The sequence below is a fragment of the Mauremys reevesii genome, linkage group 16 (assembly GCF_016161935.1).
Source record: "Mauremys reevesii isolate NIE-2019 linkage group 16, ASM1616193v1, whole genome shotgun sequence".
Taxonomy (NCBI): Eukaryota; Metazoa; Chordata; order Testudines; family Geoemydidae; genus Mauremys; species Mauremys reevesii.
In genome coordinates, this window is record NC_052638.1 from 31,288,531 (window position 1) to 31,310,792 (window position 22,262).

At 39.0% G+C, this 22,262-nt stretch overlaps 1 long non-coding RNA gene across 1 annotated transcript in view; it reads left to right on the forward strand.

Moving 5' to 3' along the window:
* The window catches only part of LOC120384641, a 77,736-nt gene extending 55,874 nt beyond the window's left edge, over positions 1-21,862 (forward strand). The window contains exons 3-5 of the long non-coding RNA XR_005589007.1: positions 19,717-19,821; positions 21,364-21,414; positions 21,516-21,862. This is a non-coding gene — a long non-coding RNA (uncharacterized LOC120384641). The remainder of the gene's footprint in view (positions 1-19,716; positions 19,822-21,363; positions 21,415-21,515) is intronic.
* The last annotated feature ends 400 nt before the right edge of the window (positions 21,863-22,262 follow it).

The window sequence follows — 22,262 nt, forward strand, 5'->3', positions numbered from 1 at the left end:
AAAGTTCTGCTTCCACTTAATGGGTGCAGACCTAACCACAGAGATCCTTGAATTCATGCCCTCTGATCATGACCATAGGAATGCTTACAAGAGCCCCAGCAAAACTGGTTCAGAATGTAGCCGGAACATAAGAATACTCTGACATGTCTCTTCAGTGCACTGGACATCATGTGGGCTCCTGATCCAATGCCAGACTAAGCAATCAGTAGGCTGAGGTCAGGCTTTCTCAGAGACTAAGCTGCTTTTCCCTCCAAGATGATTTACCATAAGGACTGTGCTCGCTAAGCAAAAGAGCACTCTTGACCAAAACAGAGTTAGACTCAAGAGAGCGGGACAAATAGTGGCTGCCTCTCTGCTATGGAGCTCTCTGCATCTAGAACTCAGAAGAACCGTGAAGGGTCTTGCCACAGGGATGAACAAATTCAAAACCCACCACTTCACTAGAGTCTCCCGACGAGGATGATAAAACAAAGGAAGAACAATATGTAACTTCCCTCTCCCTTTCCATTCAGTCGTCTTTGATCCTCAAGGCACTCAGAACCATATCTCCCCCCTCAATCCCAAGATAAGCAGCTCCCATTAACATCAATGGTGGCTGCACATTCAGGTCCAGGGTAAGATATAGCCCTTAAATTTGGCATTTATGGCTCAATTCATGTCTTAACGTTGTGTGTGTCAGAGATGGTCAAACTGCAGACTGCTGACATGCACCCCTCTAACCCCTCCCCTCCCCCAGGGGCGGGGGGGAAATTCAGAGCAAGATGATGGTGCAGTGATCTCATTTGGATTGTTACCTTGAGATTTCAGCTGATGTGATGAAGTTTGTGTTTGAAGCAAGCTGAATTTCCTAGAGAATCAGTGGCAAGAATTTAGGCAGATTTTTTTAAAGGTCACTTTTCATCAAGAGCCTTCATCAAGAGCTTTTGCCTTATAGGCAAAACAATTTTTTGACTTGTTCTTTCTCACTTGTCCAGGGGATCTACAGCACTCAGCTGCTTGTATGATTGTGAGGGGTTGAAGAGCATGAAACACTGGTGAGGAGCTTAACTGCAGTTTTAACTTAACAGATTACTTCAGAGGACTCCCATTTCTGCCAAAGAAAAAAAGCTTTTTTTCTAACTATAGTGAATGGCTGCCTGACTGTGATGTATCATGTCGCATTACATCAGTCATACAACATGACAGACAACACTGGACATAATGCTGCAGGATCAGCACAATATTAAGCATCAAGTCCAGAACATTTAAGTAGCAAATTTTCTGAAGTCATAGTTAAACAATTATGATTCTGTTATATTATTTTTGGAGGTGAACTTCCCTCATTATTCAGTTGCGTGATTAAACCATTACTCCAGATTTCACTAATGGGAAGAATTAGTCAAAAACAAACTAAAGTGGGTAACTCATACCCTGCCTAGAGGTATAAAGGTGAGTTGTATAATTCTGGCCATTGAGTTTTCTCTTAATTAATAAGGAAGGACGTTACACAATTTAGCTGCAGTTCCCCCGCATCCCTCAGTGAGTTTGTCAATTTTAAATGGAATGACCCAGCTGTAGGTCACAGTTGGGCCTTGTGTGAGGTCAGACATGGAGTTCAGATCTGAGCACAGTTTATTCTTTGGAGAGTTTCTTTGGTTTTTCTCAAGGACAGGAGAGAGTGCTGACAAGGTTGTTCACTAAATTACCTTGTATGAAGGACACCTGGTGAACCTCCAAAAGTGTATGAAGAGTTAGTTCCATCACGCACCTGGATGTTCACCTCTTGAGCGTCCAATGTGAAAATGTTTCTTTTTACCTATAAATGGTTTGTTATGCCACTGTGGTTATTTTAAAAAGGATTTTCTACGGCACTCGTAGTATCAGCACCACACATACATTAATCTTCTTTTTTTTTTTCCTTTTAACACCCAGATGAAGTAGGGAAGTATTTTTATCCTGGTTTTAAAGATGGCGAGCTGAAAAATTCAATGTCTTGTCCAAGGTCACTGAAGAAGTCAGTAGCAGAACTAGGAACAGAATCCAGATCTCCTCAATCTAGGGTTTAAGCCCCAGACTATCAAACCTCAATGCTTGCTTGTTTCTAATCCTGAAGGATTTTTCCCACAGTGGAACCATATGCTCCTCTAAGGAAAATGAAAATAAACTTTGCTTTTGGTAAGGAGGCAATTTAATGATGATCCTTCTGAATCATCATCAGTTTCCTCCTTTAAACTTCCATATACCTATACAACTATTTACTTTCTGAAGAAAGTGAAATCAGATGGTCTCTCCTAAAACATTTCAATGGTGAAATCCTGGCCCCATTAAAATCAATGAGAGCTTTTCTGCTGACTTTTCAATGGACCCAGTCCCCTCATGTACAGCAGCCAAGTCACTGATGATGTATGTATAATACATAACGGTCTCATCCACTTCACCTGTTTAATTCTGACTGTAATGTTAGCCTCATGAGATAGAATATGGCTGGTGACTCCAGACGGTGATACATTTATTTTGAGTCCCCTTAGCCAGGAAATAGTAAATTCAAAGGCCCAGTGGGATTTTCTTTCATCCTAACTACTTGTGTAATGTCTCTTTTCAGCTTCAGTGACCTTGTGTCTCCCATCAGGGCCCTTCTGGATTGACAGCAACAAACCACGCTGTGTATATAAAGATTATTTTTTAAAAAAAAGGGAAGAAGAAAGAAGAAATCAAGTTTTTGTTTGTTTAAATCCCTAGGCTTTAAAAACTCCTAGGCTGAGCCTGGTAAATTTGGCCAAGATGTAAAGTGTTCCTACAGAATGCAATTGTTTGGCAAGTTCACAGGAAGAAGCTGATTCACTGATGATAAATTTCAATGGGCAAAGAACTTTTGGACTAGCAAATACAAACAAAAGAAAATTATGTTCTGTTATTAATGTTTCAATTCAGAGTATGGTGCTTCATGAGTCATATTATATAATAGCTGCATCACATTTTAGTCTTAGCAATTTCAGAGACCAGTACTTTTTTGTCACCAAGACTTTAAATCTAAGGAGAGACTATAATAAGGACATGCAGTGATTCAAATTCACTGTAAACTCCCTTGGCCACATACTGCTATGGCATTTGAGACTTTTTGTACTTAAAAAAAAAAACAGAAAAAAAATCTATCAAATAAAAACTTTTCTTCTCATAAGAAAAGGCAGAATATTATCTACTGGAGCATAAAAGGAGGGATAGCTGTGCTCTCTATCAGAGCTACCAAAACAGTTTGCACAGAGGACAGTGAATTTTGTTCATGCTGTGCAGATGTTTTGAACTAGCTGACAACCCAACAGCTTGGAATCTGAAATTTCAGTGACTCCAAATACAACGAAAGAATGATAGTGAGAAACATCGAACTGGAAGCCACTTGAATGAGTGACAAACACAAATCAATCAACTTTATTATACCTTGCTTCTCCTGTAGTGCTCTGGGACTGGCTAGACAGGGTGCACGGTGGGTGCATTAAAAAATGTCAACAAATCTAGTGTCTCCAGCACATCTGACACTCCCTAATGCAATCATTGCTAACATAGCAATGCCATGTCTGCATCATAGATGTCACATGCTGGGAAAAGTAAAGCATAACCTTAGTATGTTTTGATTAAATTGGATTTGAAAATGCAATATGCTGGCATTTTCATTTGGCATTTAAATGTAATGGTTACTGACTTTGATCCCTTCATTCCTGATTTTTTTTTTATTTTTTTTTTGTAATTTAGGGATGGAGAGATACCCAGATGCCCAGTTCCCAGTGTGGTCCAAACCCCAAATAAATCTGTTTTACCCTGTATAAAGCTTATACAAGTTAAACTCATAAATTGTTTGCCCTCTATAACACTGATAGAGAGATATGCACAGATGTTTAACATACCCCTCCTCCCCGGTATTAATAAATATTCTGGGTTAATTAATAAGTAAAATGTGATTTTATTTTATTAAATAGAAAAAGTCTGATCCCCCAGCTCAGATTCACCCTCCAACTGAAAACCCGCACTTTTAGCTCAACCACAGTGTGGCTCTTTAATTAGAGCTGGAGCTTTCTTCATTCCTTTGGATTTAAACACTGAGGGTTCTCTAGAGGAACACATGCACTGTGTCAAGAGGGTCTTTTTTCCATCACCGCACAAATGCTTACCTCACACACAGCGATAACCTGTCCAATTAGGCCCTTGGTACAAAGAAACTAATAAATCTGCTGCATTTCAGCCAGGGTAGTGAATTGCATTTTATAATGCCATATTGTCATTGCATCACTTCAGCACTTCATAACAGCAGGATGTTCCATAAAATTAAGCAGTCTATTATCTACTGGAAATGGAAGTGATGGTGTTGGTGGGTTGTTGTTTTTTCCTGTGAGTTCACTAACTGGTTATATAAATCACATTTTCTGTTTGTTTCAGGAATGTGTATGTGTCCTCTTGTGATGCCAGATAAGTTTCAAAAATTAAATTGCTCCTATGATAATTTTCGTCATTTTTTGTTTCCTCTTAAAGTAGTGATTTAGTGAGTCCTCTGGATAACAAATCATTATTTTGTTACCTGATGACTCCTCAGGTCTCTCACAACAAAAGATCTTTTAAAGCAGCAGGACTGATGCTTTAAGTTGAGAAACAGTATATTAATAAAGGTCAGTGTGACACAATGATTTATTGAAATACTGTGCTGCTCCGAGCAGTTAGTATTTTACATTGTATAATACACGGCAGGTATTTTTTATTCATATTTAGGTTCCCCACTGAAACCTTGTTCAAACTGTTTTAATATTTATTGTTGCCTTTTAGAGATGAAAGAAACCAATTTATTCAGCTTTCATAACCATTCCTAACAGGTACAAGGAGTTAAGAACCTACAGAAAAAAATCAATTGGCTAATAAAATAGTTAATTGACTAAATGCTTCTTCCATCAGACCATGAGCACAGATTCTGCAGAACCAAAGGAGGGCTGTTTAATTAAAATGGGACCTCACTGCATAAAAACCTGCAGTGCGGATAAGCTTTTAAAACGTAAGGATACCTGAATTTATTTTTATAGTCCGGTATCAGAACAAATCAAAGTAGCACATTTACATCTTTTAGGGATGTCTGCTCTCTATAGATTTTCTGTTGTGAGTAGAGTATTGTTATAACATATGCAAAATTAAAATGAAAACCATCCAGATTTATAAATACTAGTTACAAAATGTTAGTTTTAACCCAATCTAGGAATGTTCTTAAGAATAAATGGATGAACCTGGACAGACGTACAGACACTCATATCCATTTCCTTTCTCATTCTACTGGAATTTCTGGAGTTTTTCCTACTGGATTTTTTTGACTTCACTCATGAAGGCTGGGATTTCGGAAAGTCAGTGGGAGTTGGTGTCTAAATCATTAGGTGTTAGGCCCCTTCGAAAATTCCAGCGGAAGAACAAACAAAATGAATGGAAGGGTCAGTTATGCAGGCTGCTGCATGCCTTTCTACAAGTTGTTGAATGCCTTCAACTTCCACTGAGTTAAGGTACTCAACACCCGGTGAGAGGTCTTGAAAGCCTAGGGGTTGTGCTCCTTATATTTACCTGGCATGTGCAATGTGTTTATCACTACACTTTTGAAAACAGACTTTTAATGGGCACAATTAAAACCTTGGCTAATGTGACAGGATTGTCCAGTTTCAGGTATAATATTTCTTTCCCCTTCCTGTAGCTCAGTTTATTTCTCTGTTTTGGTACAGAATGGAGTTTAATCTTTTCAGGATTCTATCTATCTGAGTTAAATCTGTGAGAGAACAAGAGTGATTGAAACTTCTTAATGGAAAATGTTTATGAAATCTATCTCTTAATACATAAGTTTACCTATAACCCTAGAAAAATTTGTGAATATTGTCAATAACAGCTTTTTAAATTTACCATTTTTCCTCCCTCCCCAAGTTTTAATACTTATTACCACAAGTTCAAATGCAAAATAAAATTCATATATACACTTCACTAGGGTTCATCTCTTGGAGGATTTATGCTTCCCAATCTCTGTGGAATAGTATCCAAACCCTCTGTAGGGCACACCAGCTTCCTGAAGCTGGGAAACAATTGATAGTCCCATAGACTCGTTCAAACTCCCCTTGAGTCTTTTCAAGCACAGTCTGCAAATTGCAGCGCTTGCTGCAAATTCTAGTCCTCTAATCTGTGGTCAGACAGCAGAAGGACCAAGTAGACCCATCTGGCATCACTTGAGTCAGGCATCTCTCTCTCCTGCCACCTTCTCTCCATTGCCAGTTAGTGTGGGGACAGAGTGTGGTTGGATTGTATGAAAGGACAGGGTGTGGAAAGGAAAGCTGGATAGAGGAGGATGTTTGGACAGAGAAGGAGAGGATCAGGGATAACATTCCGAGACCCTCTTTGTGTTTGGTTGGCATTGCATTTAGTTGACAGTAGGAAAGGATGGCTGATTGAGTAAAAAGGCTCTTTGCCTTGTGGGGTGGGAAGGAATTTTGTATATATTGTGGAACACATTTGTAACTAGATGTGTGCAACACAACTACGTAATACTATGATTTTATTCCCCCCCCCATCCACCAGTCTTCCTATTTTCCCCCATGTATTGTTGGAGCCTTGTAACAGGGCTGCCTGGTCCTCTAAGGTGCAGGAGACCTGGGGCAAGACAGCCCTGTTTAGTTAGCCCAGGCCTGCTATGCTTGCACTGGGTATTGATCTTAAGAGGAAGAAAACTCCACAGTTTAGGGCTGACCGGAGGATATCAGACTGCCTGCTCGCTCCCTCCCACCTGGGGGCAAGAAACCTTGTTGAGGGCCAGGAGCTGTCTGGGGACTGTGTGGGCCTGAGCCCTTTGTAGGCGGGTGGACCTGGACTGGATTGTTGGGAGGATCTGAGCCCAGCACCTGCTGGTGGGAGTTGAGACAGGCTGTTGCAGCTGAGCCTGGTCTGTATGGAAGGGGTCTGGATGCTGATCCTGGCTGGGCTGAAGATCCCTTTGTTTTGTGCTTTTGTTGCCCTTTCTCTAGAGGGGTGGAATGCTCTAAATTGGCTTGTCAGAGGGCTAAGTCATAAAGGCAGATAGATATAGTAGGCTGAAGAGTGTGTTGGGGAAGCTGCAGTTCCAAACTGTGCTGCAAAGGGGTGATCTGGGAATGGGGAGTCTTATACTAGCTCCAACTTGTTGTACCATGTCTGCCATTGCATTGCAAGCTCTTTGGGACAGAAAAACACGTGTTTGGAAAATACCTTGTATATTTTGGACACTATAGCAATGTAAGTAGTAAGGACAGCACTGCTGCTACTGCCACTAGATTTTGTAAAGTAACCATGGAAAGGCAGTATCTGCAGGACTAAGCCCAAATATTTGTGCAGCTGAATTAAACTTCCAAAATATTTAAGGCTCATCCAGTTATTGTGTGGATGGGTGGGGAGTTGACCATAAAGCCCCCAAGGGTAAATGCTCCTTTTTCAGTCACAAAGAAGACAATGCTTGTCTGCTAACAGTGTCATGTTACAGCAGGACAACTGTACTTTTTGGCATCTCACCGCCACTGTAATTATCAGGGTTTCTCTAGTTCATGTAATCTGTCAACAAGCTCTATTTTTAATTGAAATTATTGTTTTTGCAATTCCAAGGATGCAAGTTTTGCTGATTTTGCTTAGTGCTTCAGTTGTTTGGCTCTTCAGCAAGTACACTATGATGATGATAAAGGACACTGTGTGAACTGTGAAGCAGCCTCAGTGACCTTCTCTATTGACTTGTATTGACACTCGAACAGAAAATATATTCAAACAGTTAAGGTTACAAGAAAGGTGACTTTGATTAACAGATAAGTAATGCACTGAAATTCCAAATTATGTAGGAGATCATGTTCAAAATACAGTTTCTTATTTGTTTGTAATTTTGGAATCAATTTCAGTCCAGGTTTTTAACACTCTCGTTATAGTACTTATAGTCTGTAACATAATTGTGATATGATCCTCCGTTTTTCTTGTTCAAAGATAGCGAAAATCTATTTTTACTTCACTGTATAACGCAAGCTATTTCTACACACACAGCACAAACATTATTTTGTACTTTAACAATGACATGAAACTGATTCTAAGCTTCATGTTATGCTTGTAACCACCCCAAACAAGAACTGGAACCATCAAATGTAATGAAACTGTTCAAATCTTTCATTATGAAATTATAAGAAGCTTTTCTGTATATGGGCTTTACAGCAGTTAAACTACAGCAGTCAAAAAAAGAAAACTATGCTAAGCTTGGGATTTTATAGCCAAAATCTCTTTCCTATCCCAACTTCCTCCTCGTCTGCACATCTCAGCACATGAGATTTTCCAAGAGGGCCACTTTTCCCTTGATATCAAACAAACCTGATTATCCTACATGAAATCTCAAGTTTACACTTGTTTTAATCAAACAAACAAAAATCTTAAGTAAACTCAAAGAGCTTGACTAGGAAGACCTGCTGAGCTTTTGTTGAAAGCAATGCATTAATCCTTTTAAGTTGACTAAAGGTTTCTTTTCTACACTGTATAGTTTCATGCTGGGTGACAACATTTCTGTAGAATCTCCGTTTGTGGAGAAGGAAGGATATAGACTTTCATAATGGCTCAAAGTAAAGGCAATAAGTGAAAATAATGCATGCTTGGTTTTAAAATTGAACACTGTTCAGAGGAGGCTTCTTATATTGATTAGAGTTAATATATGTTGTCTATTCTTTTCTCTGCTGTACACCCTGTAAATGAAGGTGGTCATTCCTTCTTCTAATCTAGCTCTTTAGCAAGTCCAATATTAATCCCCGTGAAAGGCTATGCAGCATTTGAATCAGTCTGTTATTGCTGATTCATGGTAGCCATGCTGCATTGGAGGTCCAGTGGAGCGCTAACCTCAATCTAAATAAGAAATAGCGTTCTGTTTTCCTTATGTGCCCACTGCAGCTGCTGCAGATGTTAGTCCAGCATCAGATACTGACAGCAAGAGGCATAGTATTAATTGACTATCATACTAGTAAGGAAACAGACTAGTTAGTTTTGTTTCAAACACTCCTTGACCTGGATTTATTTTGGCAGAGGTAATATTTTGTTATAACTGGACTAGGGTTAGTCACTGCAGGACCAACATGGTATCCAATATTCTTGGCTTCACTGATCAAAAATGATCAGTGGCAGTGAATTTAGGCTCCTATCCTTCATTGATCTAGTATTGTTAGTGTTTTATTTCTTTGTATCTTTTTCTTTAGTACGTGCTGTTTTCACAAACCCAATGGAATAAAACATTTCAGTCTTCCTCAGTATGGGGAGATCCTTGCTGGGCAACTAATGAGAAACGAAAACAGCGTATCCCTGCCATGGAGAAGTCTTTTTACATATAAAAATGTAACATACCTACTATCTAACATACTACTATGCAGCAGAGCAGAGGAATAAGACCCTGTGACAGAGTGGGAGTAGCCTAAGGCTGACTCACCACCCTGCAAGCTTCCCCTCAGGGGCCAAACAGAGGAGATAATTAAGGACTGGGTGATTAACCAGTTAACTAGGGCACTCAGCTCATTAGCTGGGGATGGTTAAAAAAAGAGACAGGAAGGGAGAGGGGGAGGCTGGAAGGAAGGGTAAAGAAGCCCAGGATCTCAGAGAGGTGAGATCTTTTCTTCCCTTTCATCCTGTGCCTAGCAGGTCAAAGCTTGGGAAAAGCCTTATGCTGTGGGGACATGAGCTTGTATAAGATATTATAAATAATGCACACAGTGTTGGACCTACAGTGGAGTGTATGTGAGGACTGTTTGCAAAGAGAAATGCATGAGGAGGGAGGTCTCCCGTGACAGGCCCCCATCCAACATTCCTGTGCATTTATGGTCTGACCTAGCTGAGTTTTGCCTTCAAATATGTGGTGGGACAGTATGGGCTGCACATCCGATACTCCTCCTTGCAAGTAAATGGTCAGACAGCGAGCAGGTTAGGAATGGGGATTAGGCGGAGCTGCAGCTCCACCCCTTTGGAAATCACTGGTTCTGAGAGAAAGGTGCATACTGCAAAGGGCTTGTGCAATATTTTCTCTACTGCCCTCTATGAAAAAAGGAATCTCTGAAAGAAATGTGCCTTTGTTAGTTACTGAATGCATACCTGGTGTGGCTTCTGGAGTAGTGCAGCTACAAGCCACCCCATGCTCAGGGCTATGCCTGAAGGCCCGATCTACTCTGAGTTCATTTCACTTGCCATCCACAGTGAGTGCAAAATAGTAAAGAACCTCCCCTAGCAAGGGAATCACCTATGAAAGCTTTTTTTAAAATCCCCTTTCTGCATGAAATCTAGTGAAATCCTTGTTAAGTTTCTGGTTGGGAGGTGTGCACCTGAATCCTACAGTATCACCACCTGTAGTTCAATGTGGACAAAATTTCTGTGTGACATGTCAGCTGGAAAGTTGGGACAGATCTTATCTCAGAACTGAAGATAAGATCAGTGCTCTAGTGGCTCAAGTGGCTTATTTATTTTATAAAAGGACTTTGCTAATGAGGGGTTACTTCTCCACATTCAACCTCAGGGGCATAAATGCATGCTGGGATTCTTGGATTTGTAGAAGTGAAAAGTTTAGTTCCCAAAGAATTCTTTCTAACAAAGTAAAAACAAGAGTGAATTCCGCTGAATAATGGGCCATTACACAAAGTCAAACCATTTCCCCATGCTTATTTCCCCCTTCCCCCTACAGTTCCTCACATTTTCTTGTCAATTGCTAGAAATGGGCCATTTTCATTACCACTGCAAACAGTTCTTTTTCTCTCCTGCTGATAATAGCTCACCTTAACTGATCACTCTCCTTATAGTGTGTATGGTAATACCCATTGTTTCATGTTCTGTGTGTATATATATATATATATCCTACTGTATTTTCCACTGCATGCATCCGATGAAGTGGGCGAAAGCTTATGCTCAAATCAGTTTGTTAGTCTCTAAGGTGCCACAAGTACTCCTGTTCTTTTTGCGGATACAGACTAACACGGCTGCTACTCTGAAAGATGAATAGATAGGGAACTATTAGAATCATAGAATATTAGGGTTGGAAGAGACCTCAAGAGGTCATCAAGTTCCATCCCCTGCTCAAAGCAGGACCAACACCAACTAAATCATCCCAGCCAGAGATTTGTCAGTGCCCAAAACTACAGTAGATGTAAGATGCTGTTCTTAATAATGCTAACAGCACAACTGTAGGAGTAAGCAGAGGACCATATTCTTCCACCCTTACTCATACTGAAGAACATTTTGTTGTATGAATGGCCTCACTGATTTCAGTGGAACAACTGGCATAATGAGTGTAGGGTTTCCAGATGTCCCGATTTTATAGGGACAGTCCCAATTTTGGGGTCTTTTTCTTATATAGGCTCCTATTACCCCCCACCCCCATCCTGATTTTTCACATTTGCTGTCCGCTCACCCTAAATGAGCGTGAATAAGGGTGACCCATAGACAAAGGACTAAATAGCAGGCACAGGAAGAATTTGAGATAGAAAATAAAGGTTGAAAACAATTTAGATGTAGGTTCATCAACTCCAGAAGTCCTCTCAAGCTTTAGAGGCTGTAAACTGAGAATACTTGCAAATGGGCTTATTTCTTCCTGTCATGCAATCTCGCCTAGGTGCATTTCACCAAACTTCCCATTTTCTGTAAGTTCACCGACCTTACAGTGATCTAAACTGTAATGGCAAGAAGGCATAGAAATGAAAAAATTAGCCATAAATACTGAGAGGGGCCTAGGTCTCGAAGGGGAAGCAGCTAAGAACTCTAGTCTGCCACAGTGCAGTTGTACGGCCCATGTCTAGTACACGTACACTGACAGTACAATACAAATAACAGTAAGTATATGTTACAGATCAGATTAAGCACACAGGGTTTGAATAAGTGGTTTGTTTTGATTTCTGAAAGACACTAAAAGGATTAAGTTCTGTGATCTTGAACATTTTTTAACCACTTCTGTTTTCAAAGAAAGAATACTACTAGTTCCTGCAGTCTCTCATCATATGTAAACTCCCCCACACTTCAGTAAATTTATTAAATGAACTTTTGTTTTCTTTTTCTACGTATGGACTATCCCTAAGCAGATCACAATTTCCTCAGATACATTTATTATTTGATTAAAAAAAAACACATTATGGATTGCCTGCAAGTATTCACTGTGGGTGAAATTCATCCATCAACAGCAGACTAATACTAGTCTTGCATCACATAAGGCCCATCTGAATCCACGGTAGATGGATCAAATGGGAGTTATGTGGTACATAGGTCACTCAGCACATGGGTGGATTTTATCCTTTTATAGCCGTGATTCGTCGCATATCTGACATGGTATCATCCCAGTTCCTTGACTGGATCAGGGCTGGAAATGGTTGTGGAAATGGTTGCCACGACTTTTTTTTTTTTTCCTCCTCTGTCAAACAACTTGAAACAAAACACTTCAGATTCAGTGGGCAAGCTTAAATTTTATTTAAACCTTGAGGGATACATTTTTTTACAGGTTGCCCCAGAAATTGAACTGTGGGCACAATTCATTTAATACACATGCATTTTGCAGGGGCAACTTGTGCCACCAGAAAGGGATTTCAGGCCTCAGCCAAGTGGAAAATATATCCCCAGATTTTTATGCTGCCTAGTAAAGCAAGATGTCTTAAACTTTCAAGATACAAGCTGATTGTGAAAGCAACCTCCACTAATATAAGCCTACACAGTGATAAAACAATGCTGACAACCTCCACAAACCTTTAAATAGCCATTTCCAAGCTGGCAGATCTAAATTGAAGCAAAACAAAGTAATCACACAAAGAATTCTTTGCAAATTAAAACAATTCAGTGTTGTCACTCTATATGCTGAAGCTTCAACAAATGAAAATGCAGTGCCTGAAACCATTTTTCTTATTTGCTTGTATAGTAAATATCTTTTTGCTATAAAAGTAAGCAACTGTTCTTTGTCTATAAAATAAATGTTGGGAAACAAAGCTCATTTAAAATACAACCATACTGCCCCCACCCCACCCCACCCCCCAACAATCTTGTTATATTGAAAAAATAGTTTGTATTAGCGTGTTATTGTAGCCACTTAGAGAATAAGTAGAACTGATAATTTATTCTTTTAAAATATTGTATCCAGTGAACTTAACTCTTCTCTGTTCAATAATTCCTTGTGAATAAGGCTTTTTAAAAAATCATTATTTGTAGCTGTTCGAGGAATAGTTTGTATGAGCAAATCAGTCATTGGTTTCAGTGAATATTCCCAGTTAATTTATTTTCACCATATGAGTCACCTAAGTTATAGAATAGTGTTTCTTAAACTTGTCTGCTCACAAGTCATCTATGGATATTTGTAACTGTCTGACGAACCTATTGAAGGTACAATTCATACCTGTGCAAAGGGCCAGCAAAAGGTCCATGTAGATGTACCACATAAGAGATCAAAAAGATTTACATACGGCTTAAGGGGACCCTAGGATTTGTGTTGGCTCTCTACACCAGGATTCCCTCGGAGTTAATAATAAAGCTTATTAAAGAATATTGGGGAAAAGTGTAAAATGTTGGTGCAGCCACCTTTTCTTTTTCTTATTTGATGGTGTTCAGCAAAAAACAAACAAACAAAAATACCTTTTGCTGTAATTACAGCAGCTGTTTCTACTTGCTCTGTGTTGATATGGAAACATTCCCAGACCAGGTGGCAGTATAGAGCCTTGAGTGAGGACACACAAGTAGTTGCTATTTCAGCACAGTAGAAGGAGTGCAGGAAGTTGTTAACCATGCTCAGTACCTGTTTTGAAGGTGGTGTGGAAGGCTTCATTAAGGGCAGACATTCCTGCCTGTATACACAAACCCTTAATTAGAAGCTGCACGCTCCTGACTAATCACTAGTGAGTTCTCTCAGGGATACAAAACTTCAGCCATGTTGAGCACCAGTCAGATCCAGTAGTGAGGAGACAGAGTTGCCCGGGGGAATGAATCTGTACGTTGGATCTTAGTACAGTTTCCTGTAACTTCACAGAAGTCAGTGGGATTGAGACTGGAAAAACACCATACAGGAGGAAATGTGGACTGGAGGCCAAATGTCGTCGTGAGGTGTATAACATCATTGAACCAAAAGACCATGTGTGAGCTTAGCAGCTACAGTCATTGTCAGGGATTTTTCTTATCTGAAGTTGAGTATGCACTCAATAGCGTGGATGCTGAAACAGCTGGTTATGTAGGACAACTGAATGTTTTATTTAACTCTCAATAGAATACACAGGGTGAGCCTACATGAAAGCAGAAGATCTCTGATTGTCAGAAGTCTCAGTCCCTGTATTTATTTTGTAAGGTATTATAAATATATATTTTCGGGTTCAGGCCCTGTGTTATAGACTTCATTTTAAAGGAAAATAACAAGTCTCTCATTAGTGTCATTAGTCTAGCTAGGATGCATTGTAACTTCTGTTCTTTAATTGTTTATCTTTGGAATGTTATTCAGTAAAAGGAATTTGAAACTATTAATTGTGTGTAACTATCTTGTTGTAAAGACTGATACTGGATTCTTTGGAACAGAAAGAAAGTGAATCCTATTATAACTTCCACTTTAATATTTAAAGGGTTCCTACAGAAATCCAGCTGTACTTTCACACAAGGATATGAATTTGCAATCTGTACAAATATCTAGTCAGACAAAGGAATTCTGTAGCACAGAATTGGTGAGTAAACTGACTTACCTCCCTTCTACATAGGTTACATTAAGTTGGACACACAACAAGAAATACACTGTCGAAGAAAAACTAAGCAAAGAAACAAATACGTAAAAAAAGACCCCTTTAAACGGTGAGCCAGGTGCATAGTCTGAGCTCCATAATGGTTTGTTGTGGCAATGGGTCACTGCAGGTTGGGTGTAGCAATGCAAACCCCTCTCTTTCACAAAAACCTTCCCTTCAGGAGTTTGTGGGTGTGCCACTGCTTCAAGTATCAGTGTCTCTTGTGCCTGAACAGAGCCATTACTTTAACCATGACCCCATAGCTGATATCCATCATGAGAATAGGCCATTCTTGCTGTCCCCCTCAGCTAATAGGCGAGACTAGGTAGCATAACACAGGGTGAAATCCTGGCGCCATTGAGGTAGGTGGAAGTTGTGCCATTGACTTCACTAGGACCAGGATTTCACCTACAGTTTAATAAACCAGGACCATGGACGTAACCATGAAAATCTATGATACTATTGCGGAGATGGTTGTTTTTGTAGATGGAGGACAGGCCTTATAAACACTGATATGGCAGACACTTGACAGTAGCTGTAGGAAAGTGACCTTCTAGCAAAGATACAAGTGCATGTAGATGACATGGCACCTATGTTTTCCAAGCATCGCTCTTCTGCCCTATTCCAAGAGGGCTAATAGCATCTGACTAGAATGAGGTTGTAGTGGTAGGGGTTGTCTGCAGATAGAGATTTCCCCTAGAATGATCTGCTTCCTCCATTGTTTTCCTCTGCAGATGCTGTTCTTTGATTTCTGAGACATAAGCATATTTCCAGGCCAACAAGAGATCTTGACATTGCTATTTTAATTAAAAATAGAGTACCTGCCTGTGCATACTTTGGGTCCTTTGTGATTACGTAGATTTTGAGAAGCCAATTTTTCTTTTTGTTTTTTTAACAGTATTTTAAAAAGAACATTAAAATATTTTTTTATAAATTGTAAAAGTATCCTCCATAATTCTTTAAATAATACATTTTTTTGACTAAAGCTTTAAAAAAAATCCATATGAGCTTTGATTCCAGTGAAAGACTGAAACTAGTTAGTGATTAATTTCAGCAAATCCCTGTGCAAAGCTGGAGACAAAGAACATCTGTGGGTTTCTTCATAGAAGAAAAGAGTACTCTGGGCATTGCAGCATACAGAAAAGTACCATACCAGAAGACAGTAACTGAGCTGGACTAAGAGTTGGAAGAGGAAAAGAAAACTGGAGATGTGAAATCTTAAACTGATCTTAGCTGTGCAGGAATGCTAGGTGCACAGATTAAATGAATTAGAATAATAAGCAGAAAATGAAACGAAAATGTCAAAATATCTGCTAACACGGAATATATTTAAAAGAGAGTCACTGACATAATATAATGTCAGCTGGCTCTGCTCCCACTTAATCCAGTGTTTAAAAGTAAACAAAATTTTCTGGAGCTTCTAGGTGCAAATAATTAATGAATAACAATACAATGTATCAGTTTAGAAGCCATACCCGGGGACAGTAATCAACATTTGCTTTTAACAGAGCTACCTATTTACTGTACATAAGCACAGTTCACTGATTCCTGACTTAATCTGATCTTTAAAGTGTGGTATAAAAACTTACGTTCTTTGAGTCAACTTCAGAAAAAAAAAGTAATATGCCAAAGTCATCTTGTGCTAAGAAAAGGACAAAGTATTTTGTGAGCTCTATTATGCTTTAAAATGGCATAAACTGGGCATTTTCCCAATTTATTGCTGCTGCTGATCCTGGTAGTGTCAGGATGACTCTCTTTCTTTTTGCTAATTCTTTTTGCATTCCTGACTGCTCTGAAAATAAATTATTTGTCAGATAACTCATCTTGCCAGGAAGATGACAAACAAAGAAGAGGAGGAAGTGGAGGCATATTATGACATGGCCTTCAGCTCTTTTTTATTTTTATTTTTGAAAGGATCCTTTCTGCAATTTATATCTATCTGGGTTAGAAATATGTTTTAATTCGGACATTGAGTTGTGTTGCAAGCAACGATGACAGTGAATATTCATCCCTGACAAATGTTTCACGGAATCAAGAGTCTGATGTCAATTTATTAAAACTGGTTTCCACTGCCACTGCTTCCCTTATGGTTTCAGACTCTGTTTGCCCAGCAAGATACACAGCAATTTTAGGATAAGTGGCAGTACAGAACACCTATGAGCTTATTGCTGCCATTTTCACAAAGGCTTATGTGACAAAGAGTTTCTTAAAGCTGGTAACTACTCTAAGAGCTGGTGGAATAGTAATCATTAAGACAAACACTGGAAGAATGTAGGCATTTTAGTTGGCTTGTGAATCATAGTCATGACCAGGTAAGACGGGTAAGGAGCAGCTTATTAGATGACTGATGCAAATCAATTGCACCAGCTTTTCTTTGGCCGAATGTTTTGAAGAAGTTGCCAACATTGTAACATTATTTCATGGTGAGAGGAAGGAGAAGGGCTACCTTCCCTCTCCAACTTGAACTTACTACTCAAACGGCAAAATGTCTGTATGTCTTGAATGTTTGTTTTTACGAAGACCAGAGCTGTAGAAAGCACTGTAGTGAGGTTTGGGGGAAGCGGGGAGGGCAGTAGCTCCAATTCTACCACCAATTTGAAAGAGGAATTGAACAGATGACTCTGATGGAGTTTGCCCCTTCTCCAGATACTGCCAAAACACCCATTTTAAACCCTTTTGATAAACATGCCTGCAAAGTGATGCCTTTTTTCATTTAGACATCAACAGACTGTGCCATGGTGTAGGCCTTTTCAAACCTTCCTCCCAAAAGAATACCCTGATACCTTCTACATCACTGTGGACCACCAACTCCCATATCAAAGAACACAAGTTGAACACTGCACACAACTCTCAGTATAGTCAGTGTAATTTTTAGGGACCTCATAAAAACCTTTCTAACAAATAAACTTAATTCAAGTGTATTTGCTCAGTGGTGGTCCCTCCCTTCTTTGGCTATGGCTAAGAGAGAGTGATTGTGGTTATATTGGAAAACAAATGAATAGTCTCCGCAGTTCCTCTATCCTTCCTGTCCCTAGGAACACACATATTTATGCACACTTAAGAAAATAATTTAAGGGTGGATATTTTTGTAGGAGGTGCTAGTTGAAATATTAGTTTCACATCAATGTACAAGACTGTCCGTGGCATGTCCCCTTTAACTTATGAGATCACTTGAATGACAGTGTCACTTGAAAGAATGTTATGCTACACTGCATGACATTTTAAATTGACGGGACTGGATCTGCATGGTTGATTTTAGTTTAGGAGGGGAAACAAAAATCAATTTACAAACAGCAAATATTTTCTTTCACATTCAGGACATCTTTGGCCTTCATTTGGGCAACTGGCCAGGCAGAAGCTAGCAGATGAAAGTTATGACACTGGACACTACTTTAATTTCTTTCAGTAGCATGTGCACGGATTGTCCTTTATGTGCACAGACTCTGCTACTGAGGGAAGCCACAGTTTAGTATATCATGAGTGGAGTTTGGAGGCAGGAGTCCTGGATTCTAGGACTGACTCTGCCACTGACTAATTACAACCTTAGACAAGCCATTTTATGTTGCGTGCCTCACTTTACTCTTCTTTAAAATGGAGAGAATATACCTACTCAACTTTGTAACGAGATTTGAGATTTATGAATGGCCAATAGAATTGCAAATTATTAGCATTAAATAATTTTATTTATTGTGGTCACAAGTCCAGGTTCCCCCTGCATATCGTTAATTATAATTAAAAAAAGATTATTTTCTATTATTCACACTCACTCTCTCTTCATTAGCTTAACTGAATTCTTCAACTTAGTTCTCTCACTTTTTGTGTGTGTGTGTGTATGGGAGGTCATTTCCTAGCAGCACTTATGAGAAGGGTTCCTATACAACTTTCTGAAAGGCTTAAATGTAAAGTAAACCTGCATATAAAACTCTATTCTTGAGTTAAAAGCTCTTAGGCCTTAGTCTCTCATTGTGATTCACACCCCCAGACTGCTGCACCTTCTTTCTGGGCACACCTCAGTGTAGGACTGGAGCTTTATTTTGTACTCTGTAGACTGTGGATAGAACGCTTGTGCTACTTCAGGACAATAAAAGCAGTTATGGTACCAAAGAGACACTGTTGGGGTTTTATTGTATGTTCAGCTGCAGAGATTAACATATACAAATACTGCTAGTCTTTTTATAGGGCAATGCAAAACTATAATTGGGTTGTAAATAAATATTAATTAGGAATTTTACTTAAAGAGAAGAATTTAATCCAGTATAATGCCAATGAGGCCAAAACAGGGAATAAAAATAAAATATGAACATAAAACAAAAAGAAAATTCCCTTCTCCTAAGGCTTATATTTTTCAGAAGTTCTTGTTTTAAATTCCATTCTAGTTCTCCGTTCCCTGTGTCTCTTTGCTATAGGTCAAAACAGTGAATAGTGTTTCCTCTACAAATGGGGAAAACCACAAAGATTTTGTGTTACGAAAACATTCTAGGCTTGCTTTCATTGCACTCACTCTCACCTGTTGCTGTTCACACTATGATCTGCAGTTTTTACACACCTGTAAAAGCTTTTCTCCCACGTTCAGTGACTTCTTATCACAGTGACCTCTTCCGTTTCCTGAAATCATTATTCATTGCCACATACGATATGGGGAAGGAAAGCTGTTGGTGTAAGATCTTGTGCCTGGTTGTTTTGGGATCTGATTCCAGTGCACTGTAAATATAGATATGCCACTGAGGTTGACAATTTTATTCAGATGGTGACTAGCAGGATTTATTAGGATCCTTACTGGGCAGTATTTCAGGGTCAATGTGGGTATACATTTTCAGGGAAATTAGGTTTTCAATTCAAGATGGCAGCCTCCATGACCAGCACGTTGGGAGAGAATCCCCTGTGGTTTTAAATAGTCACTCCGATGACAATGACAGCACTGGAGGAGAGCGGGGTGCAGGAGAAAGGGGGCAGTATTTCGTAACATAAGACCTGATCCTGTGTGCAGTGCTGAATGTCCTCAACATCCACTGAAATCTCTGAGACTCCCCAGCACTTTGTGGAAAGTCCTCATCACCGTACAAGATGGTGCCTCATTGATTTCATGTTATAGGTGAGTACTATCTGAGTGAGTGCTATCTTTATATCTAACCGAGAAAAGTGGAATATTGATCAGCAGTGATTTCTTTACTATTTCTAACAAATAACTAGCATATTTAAGCTCTACAATAAGTATTCAATTATTACTTTTTTATGGTAACCCCAATTGTATATTAAATTTTTACTTCTCTCTCTGGATATTTACGTGCTATCCATTCCCTGTACTGTCCAAATGCCTCCAATGTTGTCTGTCAGGAATGCCGTCCTGAGTAGATGAATCCCCCTTACAAAGCCCTGATGTTATTCTTAGGCTTATAGACACTTAACTGACTCAGTGTTGCATTAGCCAATATCTGTTCTGGATGAAAAGTCTGTTTTGAATCTCATATGATGTTAGCATGTGAACCTACTTGTGTTCTGAATATATTTGATTTGTTTAGAAATACTACTCTGCTAGTTAGATATCCATCACCTCTTGGACACTGGCTGGAAAAACCCAATGGAAAGCTCTTTAGCAATATGGTTCCTAGGACCTCTACTAATGCTCGTGCATGGCTATCAGAATTAGAGTAATTAACCATTTCATCCTGATGATGCTACTGTCACACCAATTTTGTGCTACTTAGTGCTGGTGAAAAATTTTCAATCAAAATGGTTTTAAATGGAAAACTGGCTTTTCAGCTAAACAAATTTTGTGTGTGACAGATGTCTGTGTACTGTGGAAAATTTTGCCTTTTTATCATCCCCTCCATTGAATTTACTTACATATAGCTAAAACAGTAAACTTGCAGCTGATAAAAATAGTTTTCTGTTTTTTGAGAAAAATAATTTTGATTTTTTTAATTAATATTTTCTGGGTTTGGGAAATATTTTCTAACCATCTTCATCTCCATTGATTATACTAGAGTTATTTCTGATTTACTCTGATTTGATTTAAGTGAGAGGAGAATCAGATCTCCCATTGCTAAATATGTGCTAAGCTATCTAAGCTATAACCCATAGCATTTTCAAAATAACAGCAAGATTTTTGGGGAAAGGAGGATGGTTGTATAAGGATCCCAGGGGGAAACTTTTGAGAAGTGCTCACAACAACTGGCAACAAAAGCCTTATAGTCATTCAGTTCATGCCCTTTGTTGCTATGCTTGCAAAGTTTTTAGAAGTTATAAAATGAAATCCTGGTCTATTATTATCAGTGGAAAACCTCCCATTGTCTTCAGTAAGGTCAGGCCTTCACTCACTGTTTATTGGGGAACAACGAGAGAAGAGACTGGGACAGGAGAGCTGCCACTTTTCTTGCATTTTTTTCTATGTGCAAATCAGCCACAGGCCTCAAATAAATTTTCCATCACCAAAAATGTATATAGTCATAGTGTAGCATGTTTTTAGCATAGAGGTGTGTTTCATCCTAGCATGATTCAATCCTTTCTTGAGCTGTATGCTGCTATAGGAGTGTTATTCACAATAAATGTGTTACTTTAACATCTAAATTGCCAAAAATTGTAATTCAGCATTTTCATTATAATTGTGTTGTTTTTCTGTGCTCATGCATCATAGACAATGAAGTGGGATTGGAATAAATGGCTTTGTCAACTCAACAAACCTTAAGTAAGTTTAATGCTCACTATTGCCATTGGTATTCAATATCACTAGATATTTTACCTTGAATAATCACTGATGGACATTGATTTTGTCTTTGCTCTTCACAGCACAACGAAATTAATGTGAAAGTCAGAGTCAAATGAGTCCCAGCGGTGTCCTCCACTCTGCCGAGAAGCACATTTCAGATACTGAAGAACAGGCAGCGGACTCAGACCTACGGTATCTTGTATTGCAACAATTAATGGGTATGAATAGTTCTCACTGGGGGATTCCAGTTACCTTTGCATTAACTTTAGAGGTTAGACTCCTGCAACTGTTCAATGAGATTAATGTATGGTAGTTTATGAACTGATTAATTCTTGTCTTTAAATTCAATTACATACTGTAGATTCTCTTATCTTCCTTTTTTAACAATGGTTCTCAGAGGCATTTGTATGTTGTAATAAAGTGCTAACAAGGGGATCATAATGATTATGAAGTTTGGTGTCAGAAACATATTGTATAGGAAACAGTCTGGCATTGTATTGTAAACAAAGAGGCGGTTGTTTCTAGATATTTTTTCCCTCAAGTCTAGTAGCTTGGGTGTCTGCTAGCTTCAGTTATATCATAACCACTGTACCTTGGTAAATGTGTGGTGAAGTTTAGCTGTAAGAATACTGTAGCTAGGATGCATGATTGTTTTTAAAAAAGCAACATGGGCATAACAGCTATCCTGAATTTTCTAGTACTGACTATAGCTAGAAGACAGCTGGTTGGTAGATCTTACAGCATATATGCACATTGTGGGACAAATTCTTATTTTTCTCCTGATGTACTTTGGGGGTGACAGATTGGAGCTAGGGTGACCAGACAGC